At 33.1% G+C, this 6384-nt stretch overlaps 1 long non-coding RNA gene across 3 annotated transcripts; it reads left to right on the plus strand.

Moving 5' to 3' along the window:
- The first annotated feature begins 817 nt into the window (after positions 1–817).
- On the plus strand, positions 818–4338 carry LOC104094457 (uncharacterized). 3 transcript variants are annotated; one of them, XR_685903.4, is made up of 6 exons: positions 839–1531; positions 1624–1673; positions 2910–3018; positions 3100–3178; positions 3747–3782; positions 4078–4338. It is a non-coding gene; the product is annotated as an uncharacterized lncRNA (long non-coding RNA). The 3 variants fall into 3 exon arrangements; XR_685902.4 differs by having other exon boundaries at positions 861–1531; positions 2974–3018; XR_004506599.2 differs by having other exon boundaries at positions 818–1531; positions 1624–3018.
- Positions 4339–6384: the final 2046 nt, after the last annotated feature.

Genomic DNA, 6384 nt, shown 5'->3' on the forward strand with positions numbered 1-6384 from the left:
TTCTTATTCCGATGTTACTATGACGATCCTTGGTTTATCATGTTCCAATCTAGACCAATTTATACGGAGGGCAAACTCAGATTTGATCGTATACAATATTTATGGAATAGTGGGGGTGATAATGAATACAAATAAATTGATATTCCCTTAAAGCTCATGTTTGACAGTATGCATTGCTTTTCCACAACGAGAAGGTTGAACTTTGTTCTTAATAGTCTCATCGCCTATAGAAGAGTGATAGAGCAGTTGTGGACACTCTTGATAAGATTGTCGGTGCAAGTAAGAAAGTGAGTTCGTTTTTTATGGATTTAATGGTGAATCCTATAGTATTTACTGAAATAGGAATGAGCGCAAGGCCCATGTTAATCGGTGTCGCCATTGCAGAACAAAAACCCATGTACTAATGTGGATTTTATATCATATTCATTCTAAAGGTTCAAGGCTGATTAGCTACCTTTAGTTATGTGTTAGACAAATACATGTATCATCCTTCCTTTTGTTTCGAGTCCACATATTATTATTATATAATAAGTGGGGGATTGCTATATATATAATAATATATAAATACTACTTAATAATAAGATATTGAGATAATTGAAAAACTGATGTACCTCTTCATTTACAAAGGTTGTGTTGTTTGAGTTTGTAATCACTCTCCCAAAGTTTTTTTTTTTTTTTTTAATAGTTAGTTCCGTTGGGAGTCTCTACAAAGGCTTTGTAGACAATGACATAAAGTAGAATTAATCTTATTAACATCCATCTGCACCTATTCATTAAAAATACTTTTTCATTCATTCTTAAAGTGTTGATATTATTCTTCCACTACAATAAGAAGGTTCATTAGCGACCGATATTTAGCGGCGAGATTGAAATCTGATTATTAAAAGTATATTTATAGCGACTAGTTTTTTTCCGGTAGCTAATTCTAAATTAAATAACGACGGGACTGAATCTCGTCCCTCTTATTATAAAATTCGCGTCCCTAATATGCAGAATAGAGCGGGAGTGCGAGACTTGAGGTGCCGCCCAAATTTTCTTCTAAAATTTCATATTTTTATAATTATAGAGAGATGGAAACCTAGAAAAAAATAAAGAAATAGAAACACTTAAAAACATTCCCCAAGTCGTCATTTAGGAACTAAGGTTTACTCCCCATCTCTTAGCGTTTCTCTCAAAATCTCCAAACCCTTATCACTTTGACAACCAGTTCTGGTGTTTCATCTAAATCTCTTCTTGATTTCATTGTTCAAAGTGACGATTTCCATCATCAATCTGTTCACGACTATTCTACAGATTATTCATTTTTGCTGAGTTATTTTGGGTAATTTTTTCCATTACCAACTAAAGTTGGATCTGTGCGATTGAGTTGGCATTTTGTGATTCAACAAGTTGTTTTTATGGCGAGGCTGTATCTATGAGCCGTTTTGTGAAGAAGAGCTCGCGTGTTATTCATTTCAGCCTCCGCAGTGAGATGGGAAGGAGTTGTTTCATTGTGGTCTGAGGCACTTCTAAGAGTATTAGCTTGAAATTCGTAAGTTTTGCTTTCCATAATTCTATTATCTTTATCTGCTTCAGCTATGCTTGTATATGTGTGCGCTGACAGTTTTGTTTCTTGAATGCAAGATTTGATTACCTTTACGACTTGCTTAAGAGAAGAAGTGTTCCAATCATCAGTTAGTGTTCCTTTCTTCCACTTACTATTTTACACTTGCTGGGTTTTGCTGTTAATGCTTGTGGGTTTTGTTTCATTTCATTTATGGGCGCAATGAGTGATTTTTGGTATTTATTTTCATTGTTGCTCTTCATTTTATTGATGGATACATGTTATCCCTGTTTTTGCTGAAACTGGGTGTTTATTTTATAGTGCGCTTCTTGATCTTATTATACACATGTCAAATATTGCTACTAACCACTCCTTTACGTACTAAAAGGAAGCTTTAATCAATAGGATTATTGTACTTTGTTACCAATTGATATTAGGTGAGGTGCTTAACTGAGCTTGCAAGTGTAAGGTGATTATCAGGTTCATGTAGCTTTTTTTTAATATGAGTTATAGTTATGTTTGCTAGAAGAAATTAAACTTGTAAATTTATTAGATAGTGGCTATTTCAAGTGGTGAAAAAATGTTTGCTGCTAGTCCTCTAGCAGATGGATTGAAGTTATAGGAAAAAAGTAAATATTCATCTGCGCAAAGCCTTTGTGAAAATGATAAATTGATATTGGTAATTTTAAATATGTTGTTATATGGTTCTAAGACATGTTTTAAAGAAAATATTGAACGTTAGGGAAATGTGGTATTAAAGTTGAACACCTTGAAAGAGATGAACGTGTTTCTGGTTTCTCCACAAAGAGGGTATTGAATAAGTGCATCAGTGTTCTACTTATGGTTCTATAAGATTTTATGAAGATATTTGATCTTGGTGCAATGATTGTTAAGGTTATTTATTGATGAAGGTGGAGGTTCATTTGTGAGGGATGTTGCACTGATGAAATGATAGACTTCCTTCTTACAATCTATATCAATTTTTAATTTTTCCTTGTTCTCTTTATCCACTTTTATTGATTTCATTGATAGTTCTTAATTTGTTTTTGCTACTCATGCAAATACAATTTATTTTTGGACTGAAACTCAACCTTACACTGTATATCATGTCATAACCATTTAGTTGAAACTTTAGTCTTCTATTCTCTGCATCTCCATGTCATATGTGACTGAAGTTCGCATGTATCTTCATGATATAATTTTATAACAGTTTGGGATGCATTTCTTAGGTTCTCAAATATGGTTTTATTTTTGTTGTAACACTACAACTTTTCATGTAGTAAATCTCAAACTCTCATCTGGTTATGTACTCTTTTTACTTTTATGAACAATTTATACCCTCTGACATGGGATTATCAACCAATAGAGTATTCTTGACAAGGTGTGCATTCCCAAAGCCACTTACTCTTTATCTCTCACTTTGTGTTTAGCGGCAAAATCGAAGCTCCCTGTGTGAAAGCAGAATGCGAAAAAAGGTAGAAGAAATTTTTATTTTTAAAATTCACTTATATGGCAGATAAATTCCTTTTCTTGATTATCTTCCCTTTTCTTTCCAGGAGTAAGTTCAGTAGCTGAAAACAATGCCATTTGAAGTTAGCACAACTTGAGCTGAAACTTGAGAAAGTTAGGCAGCAGGTCCAGAAATTTCTTTCACGATTCTTGTAAAAATTATGTTTCTTTTACTTGTCAAAAAAATATCTATGTGTGTGCATTGATCATTAAGAAATTGCCAATTATTTTCTCACAAGTTAATGGCTAATTGCAAGGACAACAAGTTTTAGGTTCAAATGTAGGATAATTGTCAATAGTTTATTTTTTATTTTTGCATCAGTAGATTTACCCTGATCTATGTTGAGTGATCTGGAAATTTAATACATTTAACCGATAGGAACATGAACCCCTCACAGTTTCTTGCTTATAGCAAAACCCAAAATATGATTATGATAATGGAAAAAGTTATAAGGCACTGGTTTTGATTTTTTTCTTAAACATTTCTGTGCCAGATATTCTCTGAAGGAAGATGTGCTTTTAAAGCGCAATTTGTTTGTTAGTAGTTTATATAACATAATGTTATTAGATCTTATAGTTTGCATCGTATCTTTATATGTATTAAATAATGAGGGTTGATTTTCATTAATGCTACATTATGGACTTTGGATGATTCTCACTAATGCTAATGTTGAACTTAATCTTTGTTTCTTAGGTTGCGTGGAGCACTTACAACTTGGGGTGTAATATGGTAAATAATTATCTGTTTGTCTCCCTCTAAGTATATAGAACCTATTTGTACATAATAAGATGTATTGCTCCTTGTCATTGATGAAACAAATCCATTTTTTAGTCTCTTATAGTGTTTTAGTTGCAGACATGGCTATTTTGTGTTTTATTTCATAATGCAAGTTTCCTATATGACCAAAATATTGTTATATTGCAATTAGTTTATGAAATAATATAGGTCTCGCAACTAGTTATCCAATCTTTCGGGTTGATTTTTATAGTTTTTCTGAAGTGAATTCATTTCATACTTCTCACAGGTCTTGAAGACTTCAGTTTACAAGTGAAGATGTAGATTTTAGAGACTTCAAGTTGACAAGCTAATTAGCATTTGCCTAGAACTATAGACAATAATATTCATTTATTTGCAACTGATGTTAATTTGTTTTCTTCATTTACAGTACAAATGGAATGTTAATCCTTTCTTTTGTAATTTTACAAATACATACGAAGACATTATTGATAAGTTTGTCTACAAGCATTCATTATATACATTATGAATGGAATAATATTTCGGAAAAGCAAGACATAAAAGACATTTTTTAGGGGCCACATTTCATAAGATCTTTAAGAACCAGAAATTTTCGTCCTCAAAGTCATTATTAGGACCTGTAAAATCTGGTTGTTGTAAATTAATAGGCACCAGATGCAGCATCCAACATTCTTTTTTATCATTCTTTAGGGACTAGAAATGTGGTCCCTCAAAGTTTATTAAGGACAAGAATCACACCAGTCCTTAAAGGTTTTTAAGGACCGGTCACTAAATCTCGTCGCTATTGACGTTTAGTGGTGGAGCTTCTAGCGACCGGCGAAGACCAGATTTTTTTTGGTCGCTAATGATATTTAAGGACCAGAATCGGACTTTTAGGGACGATTATTCTCGTCCCTAAAGGCGATTTTTTTTGTAGTGTTCGTTAATCTCCTATTTCAGCTTATACAAATTCTACCTCCCTATTGGGTTGAGTTCTTGTGGTAGAAGAAATCAAAGTGTACAACTTTGATTATCAGAGTAGGTATTATATCCTGGGAATAGACTTTCTTACTAACTATTTGCACCGTGTGGGAAAAATTACTTTCCTAAAGATTATTTTTCTTACTAACTATTTGCACCGTGTGGGAAAAATTACTTTCCTAAAGATTATTTTCTTAAAATGCCTTGCCTGCTCGATCATTCTATATTTGTCATAAAATTATCTTTACTTGTTTTTTACTCCATTGACCTATTGTTTTTCAATGTTTTCTATAACACAAATGACAAATAGTTTGAATAGTTGAAAATTAGACTCGAAGAAATTTTGTTTGATAGGTTTGCATCACATAACTCTTATATATTGGGAGTTGTGCTCGTTTGAAGTTGGATCTTGTACAAACTCATTGGAAACCTTAGTCCATTGCGTAGTTACCAACTTGGCTTGGTTCTATTACTCTCCTCAGACCCTAGTCCGTAGTCTTCTTTGACATGCAAAACGTTATCTCTAATCATCGTTGCGCACTTTAAAGTTTAAAACCTTGCCAAATTTTAGGGGACTTTACAGTTCTATATACTACCTATATACAAGTCAAACTAGTAGTTAGTCACAAGATGTCGCATGAGATGTAATGCCTATCTCATAGTTTTTCTTCATAATATATCAGGCTCATACTTCACTGGGACATATTTTCATTTTTCCTCCATCGAATATTTCAACTTATTTAAATTAGCCGCTACTTTGATCTGAATATTCAAGCTCTTAAATGACGAGTACATAAAAAAATTTCCCCATTTGGATGGAAGATAATTTTTTTGGGCGTAAATTTACTAGAGAACTAACTCGAGTGATTTTGTATCTTTAAATGTCATACCTGCATCTCAACTATGCTTCTTAGCTTTCATCTCAACTGTTCTCATAAAGTCTACAGAATATAGCAATATCGAACGGAGAAAGTCACCTGAAAACGTTGGCTTACATCACTCGCAATATCCATGAAAGGTATCGTAGAAATTAAAAATGTGAAAGTGATACTAATTTTAATTTAAAGAGTAACTTGGGCAAATGAAAACTTGCAGGCCTTTAACCTTGTTTACCCGAAAAAAGGGATAGAGTTGAATTTATGCGTAGTTCCGAAGATACGTGGTATCACTTAATACAGAATGCTAGGATAAATAAAAGTATGAATATAGATTGGAGAAAAACGTAATCTATGCCAATCAATTATAAACAGTGAAATTTAGGATTTAACAAAAATAGAATCAATCTAAGAAACTAGAAAGATCACTCTTGCTTGTAGATGGGATAATACAATTTGTGATAGTGTAAGTCCTCCAATGGATGCCTTACAAAAATGATAAACAAATCCTTTTATAGTGAAGGGGTTTTGGCTCCAAGCATAATAAAATAAACATTCAGTGGGAAACCCATGATAAATAAGCTTTTCCATAATTTCTGCCAAGATTTCCTTTAGTAGGATTACAACGGCTTTTGTCTGCGAGCCCGATCTTGCTTAGAACTCTCGATTTGGTTCGAGCTTGATTTCGGCTCGAATTTGTGATCTTGACTCGAGCTCGATCCCGGTTCGATCCCTCGAAC

The sequence above is a fragment of the Nicotiana tomentosiformis genome, chromosome 5 (assembly GCF_000390325.3).
Source record: "Nicotiana tomentosiformis chromosome 5, ASM39032v3, whole genome shotgun sequence".
Taxonomy (NCBI): Eukaryota; Viridiplantae; Streptophyta; class Magnoliopsida; order Solanales; family Solanaceae; genus Nicotiana; species Nicotiana tomentosiformis.